This window comes from Canis lupus, chromosome 3, assembly GCF_048164855.1.
Source record: "Canis lupus baileyi chromosome 3, mCanLup2.hap1, whole genome shotgun sequence".
Taxonomy (NCBI): domain Eukaryota; kingdom Metazoa; phylum Chordata; class Mammalia; order Carnivora; family Canidae; genus Canis; species Canis lupus.
In genome coordinates, this window is record NC_132840.1 from 56,907,875 (window position 1) to 56,928,526 (window position 20,652).

The 20,652-nt window shown below is 47.7% G+C and overlaps 1 long non-coding RNA gene across 1 annotated transcript; it reads right to left on the reverse strand.

Moving 5' to 3' along the window:
- Positions 1 to 8,915: 8,915 nt before the first annotated feature.
- On the reverse strand, positions 8,916 to 15,552 carry LOC140625013 (uncharacterized). Its single transcript, XR_012024418.1, has 4 exons — positions 15,187 to 15,552; positions 13,298 to 13,371; positions 12,443 to 12,556; positions 8,916 to 9,655 (listed from the first exon to the last, which is right to left on the reverse strand). It is a non-coding gene; the product is annotated as an uncharacterized lncRNA (long non-coding RNA).
- Positions 15,553 to 20,652: the final 5,100 nt, after the last annotated feature.

The following is a 20,652-nucleotide window of genomic DNA, read 5'->3' on the forward strand; positions in this document are numbered from 1 at the left end:
CTTTGGGTACAACAGAAAATAAAAATGAGACAGGTAATTCAGAAATGAGCTAGGAGAGCACTCCATACTGAGGTTGTGGGACTGTCTAAAGCAGTTCTCAGGAGGAAAAGTACATGGACTTAATCCCGTTTGCTAAAAAAACACGGCTAAATTGAAATGAGCTAAGTTTTGGCTCAAAGAACTGGAAAAATAATAAAATCCTTCAGAAGAGAAGGCAGGGGTTTATTAAAATAATCATCAACCACAGGGTATGTATTTTATTTGAGTACAATGGGACATTTTAATTTTAATTTTTAGAAATTTTATTTGTTCCTGAGAGGCACAGAGAGAGGCAGAGACACAGGCAGAGGGAGAAGCAGGCTCCCTGTGGGGAGCCCGATGTGGGACTTGATCCTGGGACCCTGGGATCATGCCCTGAGCCAAAGGCAGATGGTCAACCACTGAGCCACCCAGGTGCCTCCAAAAAGATGGTTTGATGAAAGACTGGGGACAGGACCCGTGGGCAGGAAGGGCTGCACAAGGTCACAAAGAGGGCCCGTTATAGACTTTCAAGTCGGGAGGGGGTCAGGGAGAGCCTGAGTCTCTGAGGAATTTGGAAGCAAGCTTCCCGGGACCCTGAGGGGACCAGCTATTGTCCGGAAAGGTCATTTATTACCGTCTAATAAAACCTGAGGCATGAGACCCTTCAGATTTACATCCGTGGGTCAGATGCCTGGGGCATGATCTTGGGGGTTTGAGAGGAAAGAAGGTTCTAAAGGAATTGTTCTGTGTTAAAGCAGACTCACAAAAAATAAAAATAAAAAAATAAAGCAGACTCACAGGGTCCTGGGGGTGGGGGTAAGTTTGCCTTTTGCCCTGAGTGACGGGTGAGCATGGAGGCCGCTGAGTCCCTGGAGGAAGGCCCCTGCCTGATTCAAGGACTGGTCAGTGGGCTGTAGGGAGCATGGAAATTTAATCACTTCTCTTCTACCTTTGTTTCCTGCATCATACCTAACATCACATACAAAATTGGACACTGGATAGATTCAAGATCTAAATAGAAAATGTAAAAGTACAGTACAGAAGTAATAGGAAAAAAAAAAAAGAAGGAAGGATAATCTCGTTATAGAGGGGTACAGAAGGACTTCATCCATAAGACCTCTAAAGCAAATACCAAAAAGCCAAAACAATTTTGGTGAAATTGATTGCATGAAAATGAAACATTTCAGCTCAGTGACCATGTATCAGGTACCCAGCAAGAAACAGACGGCATATGTGAAATGGGTAATTGGAGGATTTTTTTGTAAAATATTTTATTTTTATTATTAAAATATTTTATTTATTTATTCCTGAGAGACAGAGAGAGGCAGAGACACAGGCAGAGGGAGAAGCAGGCTCCCTGCGCAGAGCCGGATGTGGGACTTGATCCCAGGACCCGGCGGAGTGGGGGGAGGGGGGGGTCACACCCTGAGCTGAAAGCAGTCGCTCAGCCACTAAGCCACCCAGGTGCCCCAAAAGATTTTATTTTTAAGTGATCGCTAATCTCTACACCCAATGTGGGGTTTGAACCCAGAACTCTAAGATCAATAGTTGCACGCTCCACCACTGGGCCAGCCAGGGGCCCCCAGAGGATATTTTAATACAGGAATGATTTTAGGAAGGGATGAGCAGCGTTAGGGAAGCCACAAGAAAGAGGGCAGGGCCCCAGGGATCCCAGAAGTGAGGAGTTGTTGGCACCTCCAGGAACCTGAGAAGAGAGAAGAGCCCCCCTCCCCAACAGGACCTGTGTCTGTCCATCTGTTATAACTCCGGGTGGCTGGAGGCAGCTAGCTCACTGCTGGTTGGTGGGGGAGAAGCTGGAGGAGCTAACATCCTCACTTCCCTCCTCTTCCTTCCTCTGATCATCTGCTGCCATTGGAATGGAAAGGGATGATGCAGCCATACAGCTCGGTGAGGGAGGCCAAAGAACAACGACGAGGAACAGGGCATATGGTATAGGTGGAGGGACAAACAGAAGACACAGGAGTCTGAGGCTGGAGTGGGGGCGGGGGGAGGAAACCTACATTAGCAGTAGCAAAGGGTAGAGAGAGGTAGTCTGCAGAGAGTCTGATGTAATGTGACGAAAACCGTCAAGCAGCCATCTGGTTGACAAGAATCAGAGATGAAGTCAAGGGCTGGCAAGGTGTGGGTGTGGGGAGAGGAGGTCACACACTCCTCCCTTCTCCCGGGAGCACCCATCGCCAGAGCCCTTCTCCAAGGTATTTAGTGGAATTAGGAATGCGTATCTGGCCCAATCCCTGCAAGTCTGCTTCTGGGTAAACATCCCAAAGGTCCTCTTGCTGGTCGGCTGGTCCGCTGGACCCGGTGAAGACGTGCACGGCGGGGCCAATGGGTAACAGAAGCTGGAAACGACCTCGGTGCTCGCCCAAAGCGCGATGTGGGATGTGCGCCTGCGGCGATATTGCCCCCACCCCACCCCGGACTTGGAAACAGTGACTGCGGGGCAGCCAGTGGGCACACAGCGCGGAGGTGTGGGGGTCCTCAACACGCACCCCAGACCTACCAATCCGCTTCTAGGTATGTATCTGAAGGAAGTAATCACCCCCCACGTTCACCGCAACAGCGTTCTCAGCAAACAACGGAAGGGTCTGTAGGCCAAGGAGCCGGGAAAGAGAATGCGGAGGACACAATCCCGCGGAATAGGATTGAGCCGCAAAAAAGAAGGCGCTCCTGCCATTTGCGAGAGCGTGATGCGCCGGGAGGGCATTATGTTCCGTGGAATCAGCCAGACAGAAGGACAAATACTGTTGTGTGTGTTTAAAGATTTTGTTTATTTATTCATGAGAGACACACAGAGAGAGGCAGAGACACAGGCAGAGGGAAAGCAGGCTCCCCGCGGGGAGCCCAATGGAGGACTTGATCCCAGGACCTGGGGGTCACACCCTGAGCCAAAGGCAGCCACTCAACCCCTGAGCCTCCCAGCATCCCAATACTGTTGTGTTTTGAAAAAAAAAGTCAAACTAAGAGAACCAGAGAGTGGAAGGGTGGTTACCAGGGGCTGGGGGTGGGGTGGGGAATGGGGAGATGCCAGGCAAAGGGCACAAAGGTTTATTTATTTATTTTTAAAGATTGTAATTATTTGAGAGAGAGAGAGAGAGAGAGAGAGAGAGAGAGAGTGCAACCAGGAGGAAGGGCAGAGGGAGAGGGAGAAGCAGCCTCCCTGTGGTGCAGGGAATGGATCCCTAGACCCTGTGATCAGGGCGTGAGCAGATGCTTAACCCGCTGAGCCGCCCAGGCTCACCCAAAGGATACAAAGTTTTACTATAAGATGGGGTCTGAGTCTCTACTGTACAGCATGGTGATTGTACTTAATAATGCTGTGCTGCAGTGCTCGAAATTTGCTAAGACAGTAGAGATCTCAAGTGTTCTTACCACACAAATGGTAACTATGTGAGGTGATGAATATGTTACTTAGCTCGCTGGTGGGAATCATTTCCCGATGCATATGTGATAAAATCATCACACCGCACACCAAAAACACACTGTACCCCTGAAATATAGATAATTTTTATCTGTTGATCATACCTCAATAAAGCTGGAAAAACATAATGGAAGCATATTTCACGGAAAAAGCAAACCAACAGCAACTACGTGTACACACAGCAATGCGGGGAGCCCTGAAATAGTCCCTGAAGGAGAAAAAGCAAAAAGGATATATTCTAGAACACAATCACATAGATCAAAAGCAACAGCCTACACCTGCCACAGTACTAGATGATTTTCAAGGATCTGTGCATTTTCCAGCGCAGGTCAAAACCCATTCCAGTGTTCGCTGGTTGGAGAAGAGCAGGTGCCACCAGGGTGAAGGGAAACATCTACACGAGGCGGCAAGAGCTGAGAGCCTGGCTCAGCAGAGGATGGGACACTCCAGCCTCACATCTGGTCCAGAAGGAGAAGTGTACAGGTGCCCCACAGGCTCCGTGTGGCTAGGATCCTTCATGGGGAGAGATGAGATGCAGCCCACGAGGGCCAGGACCCTGACCTTCTGGGCTACGTCTGGTGGTGGATCCAGAGTGAGTAATGAGAATAAAAAATATTGGAAAAATTTCCAATATTGGAAAATGTGGAACATATATATATTTGATTTGCAGACATTAGGCATCTCCCATTGTGATGCAGTGGGGGCCACGCAGAGTCACCTGTGAAGTGTTCTTCTCAGAGGACCTTGAACCCAATCTGACTGAGAGAGGTTCGTGGGTGTTCATCATATGAGTCTCTCAACTTTTGGACATACTTTGTTCACTAGAGCGGAATCAAAAACAGCAGGGCCTAAAGATAGGGCTCAACTGAAAAATAGGACATAATAGATTTGTTACAAGTGCAGTCTGGGGAAATCAGATTTTGCTTCTACATAGGAGAGGGACCAATTTGGGGGTGCCTGGCTGGCTCAGTGGGTGGAACATGGGACTCTTGATCTCGGGGTTGGGAGTTCGAGCCTCACATTGGATGTAGAGATATCTTAAAAATAAATAAAATCTAAAAAAAAAAAAAAAAAAGAGGGACGGGGTGCTTGAGTGGCTCAGTCAGTTGAGCCACGAACTCTTGGTTTCCGCTCAGGTCATGATCTCAAGGTGGTGAGATCCAGCCCCCTTTGGCCGCTGAGCTCAGCGAGGAGTCTCCTTAAGATTCTCTCCCTCTGCCCTTGCCCTCCACTCCTGCTCTCTCTCTGTCTCTCTAATAAGTAAATAAATCTTTTTTTAAAGAGAGGTGCAAAAATGTTTATTTTTTATTTTTTAAAAGATTTTATCTATTTATTCATGAGAGACACACACACACACAGTGGCAGAGACACAGGCAGAGGGAGAAGCAGGCTCTCTGCGGGGAGCCCGATGTGGAACTTGATTCCAGGACCTTGGGATCACGCCCTGAGCACAGGGCAGACGCTCAGCCACTAATAAGCAAATAAATCTTAAAAAAAAGAAAAAGAAAAAAGAGGCTGACCTCACTAAAGTTAGAAACAAGCAGAGGACTGAGATGCACTATTTGCAACATTTATAACAAGTGATTAATGTCCAGAATATAAAGAACTCCCACAAAATAACAACAACAAAAAAACCCCCAATCCAACAGAGAAATGATATTGTAGTAAATATTTGTCATCTGTGTTTTAGGGAATCCTTCATTATGTGCAAACTTGGGGCACAAGTAGCCAAAGGGGTCACACCCTCCCTGCCCGCCCTGCTCTGTGTAGCTGGGGGTGGGCATGACGTCAGCCCTACCCAGGCCCACAGGTTTCACTCTCCTCTCGTGTGGGGTCTTGAGTGGATGGTGCGAATGGGTAATAATAGTTGGAGTGGAGAGGAGAGGATCATGCTTTTAAGGTCTTAAAGGAAATGAGCTGGACCTGGGACTGAGTCCGCATCAGGCTCCCAGCATGGAGCCTGCTTCTCCCTCTGCCTGTGTCTCTGCCTCTCTCCCTGTGTCTCTCATGAATAAATAAATAAAATCTTTTTAAAATTTCAGTCTGCAACACAGACACAATATATACGATATAATCCCATCTATGTAGCTCCCCCCCTCAAAAAAAACCCCAACCCCCCCAAACCCCCCAAAAACAACAACAAAAAAGCCCACGTGTGTTGCAAATAGTGCATCCCAGTCCTCTGCCAGCGCAATCACAACAACACAGCAGTGATTGTTGCTTTTCTCTGGTGTGTTCAACCTCTCCTCTCCCCCTTCATGGATCTTTTCCATGTTCAAAGACTTTCCCGTCAAAAAAAAAAAATCCCCGCTGGATCCCCTGGCCCCTCTCCAGCACTGTTTCTTGCTTCTCCACTGCCTCAAGCTAACTGTGTTAGGGAATAAAGGGAGGAGCTGGGGTTGGATCCCGCCCGGAAGCAGGCGGGGGGTGGGGGGGGGTGGGGGTGGGGGGGTGGGGGGGAGGAATGCGGTTTTGTGTGTGGGGGGGTTACATGCTTGTTAGAGCATCTCGGGGAGGGGCAAGGCGCCAGAGGCTGGAGAACTCGGGAGCCCGGCACAGGCGCGTGCACACCGCACGCACCTGCTCCAGCACAGGCACACACGCGTGCTCCGCTGTCACCTGGAGTTCTAGCTCCCCCAGCGAGGCTCTCAACTGGGTTAGCCATCCTTGCCCCTGCCCCCTGCGGCCAAGAGGGCTCTCCCAGGGTGCTCACTCCCACCCCCTGCAGGGACAACGTGGGGGACCCCCATGGGCTGTGGACTACACACGCTGCGGGGTCCCAGCTGTGTGGAAGTGGAGGTGGGAGGTGGGAGGAGGGTGGTGGGAGGTGGGAGGAGGGAGGTGGGAGGTGGGAGGAGGGAGGTAGGAGGTGGGAGAGGGTGGTGGGAAGTGGAGGTGGGGGGAGAGTAGTGGGAGGAGGAAGGTGGACTTGTGGACATGGGACGTGGAGGTGGGAGGTGGGGGTGGGAGGTGGATCTAGCCGGGGCTCCTGGCAGCCGCAAACCAACCTACTGACTCCAGCGATTCTCCCCTAAAGTCAACTGTGTCACGATGAGTCAGGACCCCATGGGGGCCTATCTTGGCTTGCAGGTCCCCAAAGCAGATTGTGGGAGACAGGCTCGAGGGCCAGGCCGGGGTTTTCCTGGCGGAGGGTGCCAGAAAGCAGTGGGGGAGCAAGGGAAGTGAGGCAGGGGTGGGGGGGAGGAGAGGGCTCCCTGGCCTCTGCACTGGCACAGAGCAGTGGATGCAAAAGCAGGGGAGCAGTTCTCCCCCAGCCCCTTCCCCCTGGGTGGGGACTCTGCAGCTGCCCTGGGCCAGCTCTTTCCCGGCCCCTAGGTGGGGATGGGGAGCGGTGGGGTGAGGGGGGGTTGGGGGGGGCGCGGCTGGAGGAGACCTGGGAAGAGAAGGCGCTGAGGGCATGGTGGTGGCCGCTGGCTGCCCACAGGAGGAGGTGGCCCACCCGTGGTGGCCCAAAGGGGATGGGATGTGGGGCACCAGGGACGTCTACCAGGAGACCTGGTGCCCAAACTCCAGAAAGCAGGTCGAGGACACGCAGAAGCAGCTGATACACAAAACGCCTAGAAATGAACTTAGGAGAGGTGCAAGGTGTGAGTGAAAACAGCTGTGAAACTCATAAAGGCCATGAAGAGCCTGGAATGTAGCCAACTTATTCCTGGTGACCGAGTCCCAGTGTTCCAGGGATGTCCATTTTCTCTAGATGAATCTAAGAGATTCAAGGTTATATGAATCCAAATTCTTATGCAATTTTTTTTTTGCAATTGGACACCAAGATTCTAAATTTATCAGGAAGCATAAAATATGTGAGAATAGCCAGCAGAAAATTGTAAGAACAATAATCACGGGGCTTGTCCTACCATATATTAAATTGTAAAGTAAGTGGTGAAAGCATACCTGGCCCTGGCCCAGGAACGAGGAGATGGATCAGTGACGAGGAACAGATCCCAGACCTGGATCCAGAGAATTAACTGGGGCTGTTTTGTCTGTGGCAGGAACCCAGAGGGCACAAGCTCAGGCACAGCGAGGAGGGTCTCGGTGGGTGGAGTAGCAGCTCATGGGGCCTCTGGCAGTCCAGTCGGGGGCCGGCACCCTGCTCCTTCCAGAACTCCAGCCTCGTTGTTTCTCCTACCACAGACCTGCTTCTCTGTGTTTCAGTCCACATCCTTATAGCACCCTCTTTCCCTCTCTGTCTCCCTCTCTCCCCTTGTCCAAACTCCCGTGGATGGAAGACATGGACTGGCTCTCGCTGGGTCCGCTAACACCGTGCTAATAAACTGGAGCCAGGGCAAGGGCATGTCATGACCTGGCTGCTTCGATGACCCCCCATGGGAAGGAGGGGAGAGATCACAGGAATACGGTGACTGGGGCACGGGGTTGGAGGGGGGTGGACCAACCAAACGTCAGATGTCCATTGCATCAAAATATATACATAAGAATTTAGTAGCTAGTTGGGACACAATCAGAAATATGTATTTGGTCTCTGTCCCCAGTTCTTGACACCCTGAATCCTTTGGCACCTCTTGGGCAATAGGAGCATCTTTCGTTCTAATGAGGTGACCCTGGTGGTTTCCTGCAGAGCTTCAGGTTGGGAGCTGGTCACCCCAAAGATCAAGCCATGATTAGAAACTTGGGATTGTCAGCCCCCCTCGTCCTCCATGGAGATTGAGTTAAAAATTGGTCATGCCTATGTCATGAAGCTTCCGTAAAAGTCTCTACAAGGATGCCTAGGGGGCTCAGTTGGTGAAGTGTCTGCCTTCGGCTTAGGTCATGATCTCAGTGTCCTGGGATCGAGTCCCGCATTGGGCTCCCTGCTCTGCAGGGATCTGCTACTCCCTCTCCCTCTGCCCTTCTCCCCTGCTCTCTCTCTCTCTCTTTCAAATAAATAAAGAAATAAAATATAAAAAAAATCTCTCCATTAGGGGGTTCAGAGAGCTTTTGGGTCAGAGAATACCTTCATGTGCGAGGAGAGTGGTAGCACTCCAAACCCCTGCGCTTGCGACCTCTCTGGACGCCTCCTTAGATTCCTCTTCATTTGGCTGTTCATCTGTGTCCTTAATCATATCCTTTATAACAAACCGGTAACACATGAGTGTTTTCTTTGTGAGCCCTTAGAGCAAATGATCACAAGTCTGAGGAGGGGGCTCATGGGCACACCTGACTTAGAGCTGGTTGGTCAGACATGCAGGTGACCATCTGGGGGTGCAGATGGCATCTGAACTGGAGGGAAGGCAGTCCTGTGGGACCGAGCACTTACCTGTGGGGTCTGAGCTAACTCTGGGTAGTTGGGGTCATAACCAAACTGCCGGATACTCAGTTGGTGTCTGTAAAGTTGGAAAATTGGTTGGTGTGGGAACCTCTCCCCATCCCCTAAATTTGGTGTCCAAAGTGCTATGAGTAGAGGAAACAAGAGTTTTCCTTTAATCATGAAGGGGGAGTTTCAAATTGGAGAAGAAAAGATGTGGTGAATGGCTGGGGGGGACGGTGTCTCTCCCATTCACTGACCTTGTCAGATTTATTTATTTATTTTTAAATTTTTATTTATTTATGATAGTCACAGAGAGAGAAAGAGAGAGAGGCAGAGACATAGGCAGAGGGAGAAGCAGGCTCCATGCACCGGAAGCCCGATGTGGGATTCGATCCCGGGTCTCCAGGATCGCGCCCTGGGCCAAAGGCAGGCGCTAAACCGCTGCGCCACCCAGGGATCCCGACCTTGTCAGATTTAAAAAGAAATTTGATGATGGAAATCATTTATTTCTTATGTGGTATCTTTCTTGATTCTGCGTGGCTGGAACAATAGTTCTCAAAAAATCTGGTTGAATGAGGCATTTCGTATCAACGGGATAAGCTGTGGTAGCGTCGGTACAGAGGCGCCCTGCTACCCCTGATGTTTTAACAGGAGGTGAAGAACACTTCAAATTTCAAAGCTGAAAACCTTTTCTATGAAATAAGAACCAGAGAGCTTCAGCCCCTCCCCCCAAAGTCACATGTTTTACCATAAATAAACTCTTTTGAAATAGCATGGAATGCGCTCCACCTGTATGACGGAAAATAGCCCGCGGATTATATCTCGATGCCTCTGCAGGATTCGGGAAGTCTGACTGCTCCATAAAGTATTCCTGCCGGTTGGTTTTCCCTCATGACCTTCCACGAAACCAGTGACTTCAGCACAGCGCATCCCTGTAGCATAAATTTATTCTATGTTCAGATTTTTTTTTAAATTTATTTATGATAGTCACAGAGAGAGAGAGAGAGGCAGAGACACAGGCAGAGGGAGAAGCAGGCTCCACGCACCGGGAGCCTGATGTGGGACTCGATCCCCGGTCTCCAGGATCGCGCCCTGGGCCAAAGGCAGGCGCTAAACTGCTGCGCCACCCAGGGATCCCTATGTTCAGATTTTTCAATTCTGGTGCTTATGTTGCCATTTTCAGAAGGATGATAATAATTAACAGGTAAACATGAACCCCTCCCACAATCTCAAACCAGTGGAGAAGGAAAGTAGACACCAAGACACTGGAATATGTCATTGTCATCCATTTTATTTTATTATTTATTTTATTTTATTTTATTTTATTTTATTTTATTTTATTTTACTTTATTTTATTTTATTTTATTTTATTTTATTTTATTTATTTTATTTTATTTTAATGAGAGACACAGAGAGAGAGGCAGAGACACAGGCAGAGGGAGAAGCAGGCTCCCTGCAGGGAGCCGGATGCGGGGACCTTGGGATCACGACCTGAGCTGATGGTAGACGCTCAACCACTGAGCCACCCAGGCACCCCTGTTTTCCTGTTTTCATTAAGTAGCCGGTTGCTTTGGGGGATTTTCAGCGCGTCCTTCTCTCCTCACTGACAGTGGACGTGGACGTTTCCAGTATGAATTGCAAACTGAAGGGGAAAAATATCTGCCTCCCATGGCTCTCGTGGCCAACTGTCTACCCCCCTGGGGAATGAAACCTGTGTGCCATCCAGGGATGTGCCTAAAGCAGAGTGGGGTGGTCATACCTCTGCAGAGGGCCTGGATTCCTGCCTGGGCACCGCTGCTTCTTAGCAAATCTGCAAGGCCCAGCGGTTCCAGATTCCCCCCAGAGTCTCCCTGACTAGTCATGGCCACGGGGTGGGGGACCTGGGGGGAGCTTGTCCCTCGAGGACATCGTAGGGGCTCATCTCACATGGCTTGGTTGCACTTTCGTTCCCTTGTCACCCATCTGCCTGCTCCGGGGGCCAGGCTCTCTGCACCTACGCACGTCCTCTCCGTCCCGAGTCACACCCACATTCCCATATTAGACACCCGCTCTGCTGACCACATGCCACTTGCAATTATTGATGGGTGCCCTTTTCAAACCAATGTTATGACTGGCCTGGCCCTCGTGGTATGATTACAAGACACCCTTTGGGAATGACCATTGGGAATCTTTGAAAAAAAAAAAAAAAGATTTATCGCTTACCAAAGACCTGGGAACGGGGCACCTGGGTGACTCAGTTGGTGGGCCTCTGCCTGCAGCTCGGGTTGTGATCCTGGGATCCTGGGATTGAGCCCCGCGGAGGGCTCCCTGCTCTATGGGGAGCCTGCTTATCTCTCTGCCTGTGGCTCCCACTGCTTGTGCATGCTCTGTCTGTACCTCTCTGTCAAAAAAAAAAAAAAAAAATCTTAAAAAAAAAAAAAGACCTGGAAACTCTACAGGGCACTTGGAGCCCCACAGTGAGGTGGCAGGTGCAGTGAGAGCATGTGCAGCCAGTGGCTTTTATTGGGGTCGAGGGTGGAGGCCTGGGGCTTTGCAGGCTCATTCTGTTGGTGAATTTAAAACATTAAAGAGAATTTAGAGCCCAGGCAAGACAAAAGGCAAAGTGGCCCAAATGGTCAGTTATGGAAATCAACCAAGATCTATAAAATAAGAGCCTCAGGGCGGGGAGGTGGCCTGGCTCTTTATGCCTATTTTGTGCTCCTTTTGTGGGACAAGGTGCCAGGCTGGGGCAGCGGGACCTGGAGAAACCAGGTGCAAGAGGACAGGGTTAGCAGAGAGTGCAGCGACTTCCCACATGTGTCAGAACTCCACGTGTGACAGTGACGGGAGCAACAAGAATTTACAGACTTGGTAAGACCCAAGCCTGGCAGGGCAGGGATGGAGCTGGGAAAAGTATATAAAAGGAGTGAAGAGAATGGAAATTAAAAGAAGAAGAAGAAGAAGAAGGAGAAGGAGGAGAAGGAGAAGGAGAAGAGGAAGAAGAAGAAGGAGAAGAAGAAGAAGAAGAAGAAGAAGAAGAAGGAGGAGGAGGAGGAGGAGGAGGAGGAGGAGGAGGAGGAGGAGGAGAAGAAATTCCATTTTCAGAGATATGTATAAACTCCACAATTGGACAAGGTGGAACCTGGGATTAGGAGAAAGGGAAATGGGGACATGGCAAGTGGGGGTAGGGGCTGCAGCTTTCAGGGTGCCTGAAACCCTGAAATGACCCAGGGTCATTCTGTGTTTCCCTGGGGTAAACCATGAGCAAGGCCTGCAGGGAGCAAGGCTGGCGGCATCACTCTGCTCATTGCCTGTGCAGCGAAGCGGTGGGCTTAGGATCCTACAAGAAACCCTACACTTGAGGGGTGACTGGGTGGCCCAGTGGGTTAAGCGTCCAGGTCTTGATTTAGGCTCAGGTCGTGATCTCAGGGTCGTGAGATCGAGCTCCGCGTGGGGCTCTGTGCTCAGCAATGAGTCTGTTTCTCTTCTTTTCTCTCTGCCTGATGCCCCCACCCCCCTTCCACCACAAGCACACACACACTGTCTCTTTAAATATAAATAAATAAAATGTTAAAAAAATAATCCCATGGAGAGTCTGGGCTGAGATACTGGGGAGGCTGCTGTGCCATTAGTTGGCTCAGGACAATCCAACCCATTCCGTGATAGTCTAAGGGTCAATGGCGCAGCCTTGCTGAGAGATGCCCAGAGAGACGGGTGTGGAGAATAGCCATTAAACTCACAGTTAGATGAAAAACAGCCACCAGAAAAAATGTTGCCATGGAACAGGTGAAGACGGTGACCAGACACTAGGCACATTAGTTAAGCGAGCAGCCTGATGAGAGGAGGTCATAAGGCTGAAATGCAAGACAAGAGATTATGGGACTACAGGAGACATGACATGAGAACTGGTTGAATTGCACAAAGAAATGAGGGGTGAGGAGCACCTGGGGGGCTCCGTCAATTGAGTGTCTGCCTTGGGTTCAGGTCGTGACCTCAGGGTCCTGGGATCCAGTCCCACATAGGGCTCTTGGCTCAGCAGGGAGCCTGCTTCTCCTTCTGCCCCCCCCCCCCCGGCTCCCCCTGCTTTTGCTCTCCCTCTCTCTCAAATAAGTAAATAAAATCTTAAAAAAAATAGAAATGAGAGATGAACATCACAGAGAAATAAAAATGCAGTGAAAGGAATATGAAGGGGACAGACATTGTGGAATACACTATACAGGACATGACAAATAGAGGGGATGAAAGTGAGCAAATGAAGTGGGAATAAATGTAGAACTAAAAAGAATGAGGAAAGTTTTATATATATAAAATATGTAATGCATCTCTATACTATACACAGACATGTCATATATTTTATGTATGACATGCAAAGAAGTCTAATACACACATAGTTGGAATCTCTGAAGAAGAAATCCCAAAGAATTGATAGAACATACATAAATTTCAATAAATAATTCAAGAAATTTTCCTTAGATGAATCCATATATTGAAAGAGAAAACTCTATGCCAAGGAAAATGGATCAAGCATATTGAATTTTAAAAATAAAGAATTTTTTGAGCAGCCAGGAAAAAAAATAAAGGGTCAAGCCACTTACAAGGGGATAAAGATCGGGCCAGCCTTGCATGTCCACAGATCCACAGCAAACTCCAGGAGAGGTGGCCCACGATTCTCAAGGAAAGAAGGTGAAGTCAGGATTTTATGAGAAGGCCAGTTTTCCATCCTCCTTCCCCCTCCTCCTCCTGGCAACCACCGATCTTTTTGCCGCCTCAAAATAGTTTTGCTTTTTTTTTTTTTTTTCCAAAATATCATATAGTTGGAACCCTATGGTGTGTAGCTTTTCCAGTGTGGCTTCTTTCACTTAGCAATATGCATTTAAATTTCTTCCATGTTCTTAGGTAGCTTAATAGCTCATTAAAAAAAAATTCCATTGTGTGGAAGCACCTCAGTTTGCTTATCCTTTCACCTCTTAAGGGACATCTTGGTTGCTTCCAATTTGGGGAAATTATGAGTAAAGCTGCTACAGATATTCATGTACAGGTTGTTGTGTGGACATACATTTTCAACTCATTTGGACAAATACCTAGGAGTGTGATTGCTGGATTGTATGGTAAGTCTACGTTTAGCTTTGTAAGAAATGGCCAAATTGTCTTCCATAATGGTGGGACACTTCATTCCCAGTGGCGGTGAACCAGAGCTTCTATTACTTCCCACCCTTGCCAGCCTCTGTTGTTGGTTGTGGATTTTAGCCATTCTGATAGGCATGCGGTAGTGTCCCACTGGTGTTTTAAGTGCCCTTCTGATATAGGATGTTGAGCATCTTTTCATATGCTTGCCTGCTGTCCACATGTCTTTGGTGAGGTGACTGTTCAGATGTTTTGCCCATTTTCCAATTGGGTTGTTTATTTTCTTATTGTTGAATTTTAGGAGCTCTTTGTAAATTTTTTTTAAAGATTTTATTTTTAAGTAATCTCTACACCCAATGTGGGGCTCGAACTTACAACCCCTGAGATCAAGAGTCGTATGCTCCACTGACTGAGCCAGCCAGGCGCCCTAACGCTCTGTAAATTTTGAATAGAAGTCATTTATCATATATATGTTTTGCAAATTCCCCACCCCCAATCTGTGGCTTATCTTCTAATTCTCAAAACCTTAGGCAATTTTGGACATGCATGATTTGAGAATGGTTTCATGAGCTCTTTTTAAAAAGATTTTATTTATTTATTTATGAGAGACACACAGAGAGAGGCAGAGACACCGATGAGCCATCCAGGCGTCCCTCATGAGCAATTCTTGAAGAGATTACTAGAGGATGAATTTGGATCAACTAAGGAATAACTGGATACATTTTGGTAAAAGGAGGGTCGTACATATAGACTATATTTATCACAGAACTAACACAAAAGTTTGGTGGTAGGATTGGGAGATGGAAGGAATAAAGTTGAGGATATAAGCTAATTCATTCATCATTCATTAAAAAAATAAAACACTGAATTTGAAAAGCTGGATCATTTTCTAAGAGGATATTATTTATCAGAAAGATCCCAGAAGAGGGGTACCTTGGTGGCTCAGTGGTTGAGCGTCTGCCTTTGGCTCAGGTTGTGTTCTTGGGGTCCTGGGATCGAGTTCCTCCTCAGGCTCCCCGCAGGGAGCCTGCTTCTCCCTCTGCCTGTGTCTCTGCCTCTCTCTCTGTGTGTGTCTCATGAATAAATAAATAAAATCTTTTAAAAAAGAAAGATCCCAGAAGAGAGAAGATATAAGTAGAGGTTTTTAGAAAAGAAATACAAAAAAGTTTTCAAAGAGTCGCTAGCTTCCCCCAAAGGTTCAGACTTTGTCGATGTCACAAAAAATTCTAACAGACGAGATTTTTGGATACTGTTTGGGGCATGGAAAAAGAGGAAAAATCTCCACATTATTTTAATTAAGGCAGTACAATTGCAAAGGTTGATAAAAAAATTATATAAATAGTCCATGCCAGTCACCCACCTGGCTAAACTGTGGTAGAAATCTGGATGTAGATACACAAGAGTGAAGATGATGTGGAGGCACGGGGAGAGACCACTGCCCTGGAGCTGGGGAGAGAGGTCTGGAAGCCAGCCTTCCTCACAGCTCTCAGAGGGAGCCAGCCCTGCCGAGGACACCGTGATCCTGGACTTCCAGCCTCCAGGACCAGGAGGAGTTACATCTCTGCTTGTCTGGCCCTCTGTGGTGGTACGTGCTTACGGCAGCCCTTGAAATGAGGATTGCTTCTCCTCGGTGTGGATGCCCATAAAATACACGGTCGCCTGGGAAGATCTGCCACGCCACAAGAATATCCAAATCTGCCAATAAAATTCCTGGGCGTACGAATTAGGATGAAGTCATCAGACCCCATAAGCAAGGATCACATCCGGCAAGAGTGGAACTAAGGAATTCTGGTTTTGGAATCTCAATTGATTAAATTTCTCGTGGGTCAGCTTTGGCAGAGAAGGGTGGCAAGCGATGGTATCTGTGCTTTGAACAGTGACACCCATTCAGAGTGTTGCCCATGAAGCTTGTCCCTGCCCTCTTAGGACCCCTCGGGGCCACCCCTGGTGATTCCTTCCTCTGGTGGAAAACCACGCTGCCTCAACCAGAAGGTGGAGGACAGTCCTCACCATCAAACGAGCTTTTGTTGTATTTTTAGTGGTTTGTTTTTCTGTACCGACATGCCTGGGTGAAAGGAGCAAAAGTTCACTGGGCAGCTTTTAACTTTGGTTCGGATTGTGTCACGCTCTTTCTTCTTTTCCAGGCTTTTTTGTCCCCGCTGGGGCCAAAGGCTTCCCTGGCAGCCGTGACCACCAGGTGCTCCCACCAGCTGCCACAGCAGGGCCGCGATTTCGGCTTTTGTGCAGAAAAAGAGAATCATTCACAAACAGAACACACTAAATTAGTTCTTTAAAATTCAATCCAGTTGGACAGTAACATTTTCTTTTTTTAATTTTACAACTGGTGTTCTTTGTCTTGGATACCGTTCAGGAATGAAATCAAGATATTCTAATGTCCTTTATCAAGAGGACGGTTCTCAATTAAACAATAAGGTTTGTTGTTCAAGGGAGGTGCTAAATCCTTAAACAAACAGGCCATTTTGGAGCACTGATTAATTGTATTTTTACTGCAAACATTGAAGGACCTCAAAAAAACCCAAAGGGTCATGTTCCCACTGGTACAATACAAACTTAGGTTTGTTTTAAGAACAAATGAACTCTTCCTTTATCAGCACTTTCTGGGTTTGGGGACTGTGGGGAACACATTTAACACCAAATTAACCTGTTATAACCTGTTATGAATACTTAGAACAGAAATTCCACATCAAAAGTACAACCGCACAGACATTAAAAACCAGCCCATCACCATTTCCACTGTGCAAGTTTGTATTTTTCGTAAATCATTCAGCTCTGTGTTTAAGAAACAAAAGTTATGTCCTCAAATCAATGAAGACTTTTGATCTTGTCATTTGTGAAAACATGGCTGGAACTTGAAGGCATTACGCCAAGGGGAGAAAGTCAGACAGGGAAAAGACAAATACAAAAAAAAAAAAAAAGGAAAAAGAAAAAAAAGACACAGTATAACGTCCCTTATTTGTAAGATCTAAAAAACAAACAAAAAGGAGCTCATGAGCTCGTGGATATGGAGGACAGATGGGTGGTCGCCAGAGGTGGGGCAGGTAGTTGGTGAAATGTGTAAAAGGGGTCAAAAGATACAGACTTCCAGTTACAAAATAAGTAAGTCGAGGAGATGAGATGCACAGCATGATGACGGTAGTTAATAATTCTGTGTGGAGTATTTGAAAATGGTGAATGGATCAGATCTTATAAGGTCTCATCGCAAGAAAGACATTTTTGGTGCTAGGGATGGTGACAGATGTTAGCTAGATTTATTGTAGTGATCACTTTGCAAGGCCTACAAATATTGATCCCTGACATTGCACACCTGACTAATATGTCATAAGTCAATTACACCTGGACAGAAATACACGTTAATGGGAGGAGAGTGGGGGGACGGGTCATTCCAGTTGGGTCAAAAATGACTCTCTGAACTTGAAATGTGATCTTCACATTTGTATAAAACAAAGGATTAAAGGAGTTTAAAGATAATTAAAACCTTTAAGTCATAGAAATTGAAGTAGGAAGCAACATTTTTATCAGAATTTAAGCTATAACAAAGTATACAACACAGTGTAGGATGTAGCATTTAAGAATCTTTGGTAAATAATGCGTTCATATGCAGACTGTTCAGTATCTTGATGTGAGTGGTAATTTTAAAAAATAGTTCATTTTAGGTATTTAAGATGGGCATTAAGGAGGGCATGTGATGAGATGAGCACTGGGTGTTATACTGTATGCTGGCAAATTGAATTTAAATTAAAGGAAGGAAAGAAAGGAAAGAAAGGAAAAAGAAAGAAAGAGAAAGAAAGAAAGAAAGAAAGAAAGAAAGAAAGAAAGAAAGAAAGAAAGAAAGAAAGAAAGAGAAAGAATTTGGAAACCAAATTGGAAGACAAATACACAAAAAAGCTAATCCAAGGCAGAATGTGACAGACTTTAAAGAGTAGGTACAAAATATGATGGGGGTTTGTAGAAGAAATTCAAATGCAGTCTATACAACTTATTTTGAAGCTTTAAAGAAAACATTTTTGAAAGACTCTGGACACATCAACCAGTGGTGAAGGGGACAGGGCCAAAGTGGTGAGTTTTGGCAAGCCGACTGGGGGGTCCCCAGGGAGGACCCAAGGAAGCTGCAGGACGCCATAGGGGCATGGATTCCCCTCATGGCCTTAGTGTGAATGAGAAAGAGCAAGGATGGAGCAACCACACAGCCACAACTGGGCAGGAGGTGTGAGAAGATGTGTCATCTGGGATAGTGAGTATGCAGATGTGGCCTCTAGGCCAAGATGAGGGCAAGGGCAAGGCCGAGAGAATACGCCTCTCATTCTGTCAGTGCTCAACAACCTGTAGGCCCCAAGTCTGTGGGATGTGTGCTTCCATTCTGAGGGTGTGTTACTATGGGGGAATCTAAGTATCAAACCAATGAGCCTTTGCTGGGGCCTTACTGTCTGTTGAATTATATGTGGTCCCATTGAGATTCTACAACACAATATGGTGCCTGTCTTTTTTTTTTTAATTTTATTCATCTACTTGAAAGAGAAAGAGAGAGCAGGAGAGGGACAAGCAGACTCCGTGCTGATCATGGAGCCTGATATCGGGCTCACTTCCGGGACCCTGAGATCATGACCTGAGCCAAAATCAAGAGTCGGACGCGTAACCAACTGAGCCATCCGGGCGCCCCAGTGCCTGTCTTGATGGAAGGGTCTATTAGGTGCTTGGTATTTTATATACACACTCTCACAATCCTCACAGTGGCCCTACAGGGTAGGTGAGATGATTGTGATTTTACAGACATAGACACTGAGTCTCAGAGGTTAAATGACTTGACCAAGACGATTCGGCTCTAGCCTGTTGGAAACCAAATTGGAAGCCTGGCTCTTCTCTCCCTCTCGATACTTTTAGTGCTTTTCTGCATCATGCTATTGAGGAGGGGAGACAAAGCACCTGTACTGCTGTCCACATGACTGGCTTCACCAGCTTGGAGGACAACTAAGGTGACCTGTCTTTTTCTTTTTTAAAATATTTTATTTATTTATTCATGAGACACACACACACACAGAGAGAGAGAGAGACAGACAGACAGACAGACAGAGGGAAAAGCAGGCTCCCTGTGGGGAGCCTGAGGTGGAACTTGATCCCAGGACCCCAAGAACACAACCTGAGCCAAAGGCAGACGCTCAACCACTGAGCCACCTGGGCTGCCCTGTCTTTTTCATATTCAAAGTTATTGCTCAAGACCAAGTCCCCTGGCCAAGGAGATTTATGCAGCTTAAAAGGGCCAGACCCGGCTGGCTCCATGGGTGGAGGGCCACAAGATAGGGGTGCCTGAGTGGCTCAGCGGTTGAGCATCTGCCTTTGGATCAGGGCATGATCCTGGGGTCCTGGAATCAAGTCCTGCATCAGGCTCCCTGTGGGGAGCCTGCGTCTCCCTCTGTCTGTGTCTCTGCCTCTCTCTCTGTGTCTCTCTTGAATAAATAAAATCTTAAAAAACCTTGTTTGCTGAAAGAATAAAAATAATGATTGTAACTAAAAAAATTGTTAAAAGTATAAATCTCATGTTAGGTATTCTTACCACAATAAAATATAATTAAAAAAAAAAAAAACCTTAAAAAAAAAGCCACCAGATGCCTGGGTAGTGGGAATGTCAGCTTCTCAACTGTCAATGCATAGCTCACTTCTGGCTCCATGGGGGTGGCCCCACTCCCTCAGGAGTGGGATTGACCAAGAGCGCCATGGCCTCGGGCCCGAAGGCACCACACTTAAGTGCCTATTTCTTCGTCTGCTGTGTTTCCCAAATCACCTTCAAACTCTGCCACACCCAGCCTCCCCCACGAACCATTCCAGGTCTTTGCATGGATATGGGGCACCGTGGACTAAATCTTCCTGCTCCGAGTCCGGGCACTAAGACTCTAACCTCCAGTGGAATGGTGTTTGGAGGCAGGGCCTTTGGGGGGTGATTTGGTCACGCAGGTAGAGACCTTTTTAAGAAGAGGAAGAGACTAGTGCCTGCCCAACCTCTGCCATGTGAGGATGTGGCAAGAAGGTGGGTGTCTGCAAACCAGTTCGTGGGCCCTCACCAGACCCTGAACCTGTGGACACCTGGCCCCAGAACTGGGGGGGACAAATGCCGCCCACTCTGTGGGATTTTGCTATAGCAGACCCAGCTGACCGAGACCCAGGGTCACTAGGGGTGAGTCTTTCTTTGCTTGTAGTGGGGTCCCCATGGGCCCCATGGCACCTGCCCTGAGAGCAGACCTTCTCTGCTCTACCTCTGTCGGTTAAGGAGGTTCTTCTGAAGATGTTAAACCTCTAAAGGAAAGTGACTGGGGTCTCTCTTGTTCATTTAAGCCTATTTTAGCTTTAATGTCTTCGGCTTCATTGAGGGATGGTCGACAAATCATCTCTTTAGTCGACAAAAAGTGCGGTGGCCCCTGTGGAAAGTGCCCATGGTCCCCAGTCCCCGGCTCTGTGGGAGGGAGGCCCCGGGAGGGGACTGTGTTGGTGGAGGGGCACCGCTGGGCCCATCCTGCCCCGCCCGGCAGGCGGCTGCTGGCTCCTGGCGTTGCAGCTGAGGGCAGGAAGGCAGGGCTTCTGGCAGAGCCAGAGGTTTTCTGCGAGCTCACCTGTACAAGGAATTTATGAGCCATGTCAGCTTGGGTAAACAACGAAAGTTCATGTTCCTCTAATCAGGAGCCATGTTTCATTATTAAAAGTTAATTAGAAGCTGGGGCGCCTGGGGGGCTCCGTCTGTGAAGCGTCTGCCTTCGGCTCTGGTCGTGATCCCAGAGTCTCTGGATCGAACTCTGCATTGGGCTTGTGCACTTGCTCT